The following is a 3,083-nucleotide window of genomic DNA, read 5'->3' on the forward strand; positions in this document are numbered from 1 at the left end:
CTATTCTCCCAACTCCCACGTAATCTACCCGAAAAAAAAAAAATGCAGGATACCTGCTTTTCGCTCAAGGGATTTAGCAAGGACCCGGAATCCTTTGGGTGACAAGTGCACCCCGTCCTTTGTATATAGAAAATTCTTGCCGTAAAAGCGATCCTAGTTGTCGACAAATGCCCATGCCTTACAATGATTTGCCAGCTTACAATCCATTGCAATAGCTATTAAATGCCAGATGCCTCGAACTTTACGCCTTGGAAGGATTCCATATACAATAGGGACCCTTCCCTTATCCCTAATCTTATCTAACGCATCCCGGAACCGCGTAAAAAATTCCTCACTCCCTTATTTCCTTATGTCATTCCCCCTTCCCCAACCATACACTCTTCAATCCTGTGTCTAACATAACCTATCTCCGCTACGGGGAAACACAACTGAATCCTATATTTCCTAGCTTTGTCGCAAAAGGCCCTATCTAAACATCTCACCAGGCTATTTCCTACAATCAAAATCTTACCTGTGAGCAGGGATCTAAAGACTGCCCTACCCTTCTTCTCTTGCATTTCCTTGTTTTCTTCTTTTTGTAAACCCGCAAAAACTTAAAAAGAATTCCTGTATTCAAGCGGGTCTGGTTACCGTTTTCCACTTAGGTTTGTAGTCAGTGTTTTGGGCCTTAGAGCGAAGAACTTGATTCTCCTCTATAAGGACCTCAACAGTCTCCTCTAAGACTACAATTCTACTACGTAGAGATTGTACCTCTTCGGTGCTGATCACTGAATCGCAATCACTTTTCATCTCTCTGTTTGAAACAGCTACCCCAGTTTCACCTGACCTGAATGACCTTTGACCTGAGTGACCTTTGACCTGAATGATGCCCACTGCCCAGCTGGCAGTAATGGTTATAAACTGGACAAATTTAGATTTAAAAAGGAAATAGGTAAGAATTGGTTTACTAATAGGGTGGTCGACGAATGGAATAAACTTAGTAACCATGTAGTAAGCGCTGAAACTATCAGTTGTTTTAAGAAACGATTAGACAACTTATGGATGGGGATGACAGGTGGTGATGGATACGGAGATGCCTAGTGTAGGCCTTATGGTCTCTTGCAGTCTCCTTCATTCTTATGTTCTTATGTTCTTATGAGAGAAGTAACTGTCTATATTACAAATGTTGTACAAAACCCTACTCACTAGTACTGCATAAATAATTTCTTTGATAATATTGGAGCTTTTTGTGAGCGACATGTCACTGCTCATTTACTATGTGGTCACACGCAATTAGCGAATACTCGAGCGCACATCGAATCAATAAACAACTGTCGGCTTCCTTAGAAAATAAACACCACGGGATAATTATACCCTTCTGAATGCCTGTATGCAACGCACACATTTTTTCCATTATTTTATTCATTTATCTATTTATTTATTTATTTATCTATTTATTTATTTACTTATCTATTTATTTATTTGTCTTCCTGAGGATGAAATTTGATAGTGATTCATTTGATAGTGATTTTTTGGTAAATACCATTATAGAGCGGAAAGAAAATATAATATAAACTTTAGTAAGCATTCTGATCTTTGGTGATCAGTGTCTAAGGAAGGAACGTATTTGTTCGATACATGGTCTTATAAAAAAGAAAAAGAAAAAATGTATCCATAATTAAGTCTTTCTTTTCCAACCCATGAGACATATTTTGTGGGAAATGTTCCCTGACGATGGAAAGAGTCATTCGCTTCATCCCCCCCCCTCCGTGCGAAGAACCCCTCTCCCTCCCCTTCCCCCTCCCCTCCCTCCCCCTCCTCCTCCCCCTCCTCTCCCCCCTACCCCTCCTCCTCGTCCCTTCGAGGTCATGGGAGCTCAACGAGCAGAATGTTTGAATTTTCAAAAAATCTCGGCTCAGTAACGGTCATAACGATAACTGAAAGACAAAGCTTCATGGGGGGAGGAAGGACCTAATTTGAACTCTATCAATGTTTGCCAAAGCCTGTATTCATGTGTGTATGTGTGTGTGTGTGTGTGTGTGTGTGTGTGTGTGTGTGTGTGTGTGTGTGTGTGTGTGTGTGTGTGTGTGTGTGTGTGTGTGTGTGTGTGTGTAGTGTGTGTGTGTGTGTGTGTGTGTGTGTGTGTGTGTGTGTGTGTGTGTGTGTGTGTGTGTGTGTGTGTGTGTGTGTGTGTGTGTGTGTGTGTGTGTGTGTGTGTGTGTGTGTGTGTGTGTGTGTTCGCGTGTGCGTATACCCACACACGCATGAATTTTTTTTTTTTACCGATACTATTTCTAGACTCGGAGTAGTTTTCTTTCCAATTATCTGTATTCTCCAATCAGTACGAACACCCGACTCTCACTTTAAAATTCGGATTTTTTTTTTTCTTCTTCTTCTTCTACTTCTTCCCCTGAACACGTCGTAAGCTGATAAAACGATTCCTCGTTCTTTGTCAGTGAAACACTTTGACAGATAAAGCCTCTCCCAGCCTTAGATAGATATGAAACGTTTACTGAAACGTTTCAACAGTAGCCGTGACGTCACTAATCCCTGGAACTCTTAGACGAAGGCCGTCGTCATCGAGCATAAGAATGAAGGAGACTGTAAGAGGCCATAAGGCCTACACTAGGTAGTTCCATGTCCATTACCACCTTTCATCCCCATCCATAAAGTTATCTAACCTTCTCTTAAAGCAACAAATAGTTTCTGCGCTTACTATTCCATTCGTTAACCATTCGTTAACCACTCAATTGGTAGACCAGTTCTTGCCTATTCTCTTCTTGAATTTAAATTTGTCTAATTTAGATCCATTATTGCGAGCTCTACTATGCTCTCTTAATGATATGGCCTTATCTGCATCATCACTGTTAAAACCCTTGATCCATTTGAATACCCCTATTATATCACCCCACACTCTACGTCTTTTCAGAATGTAAGTTAATATACCTAAGCTTTATTGACAATATGGTTATTGTCAATAGATAATAACCACGTGAGGACGCCAACATGAGACTCACCGTATCCCCCCCCCACCCGCCACCCATCCCCGGCCACCGCCACCTCCCTGTCAGAGGCACATTCTTCCCGGGTCGAGCGTTTATGAT

Source organism: Oratosquilla oratoria, chromosome 29 (genome assembly GCF_046742065.1).
Source record: "Oratosquilla oratoria isolate Oo_2021 chromosome 29, ASM4674206v1, whole genome shotgun sequence".
Lineage (NCBI taxonomy): Eukaryota > Metazoa > Arthropoda > Malacostraca > Stomatopoda > Squillidae > Oratosquilla > Oratosquilla oratoria.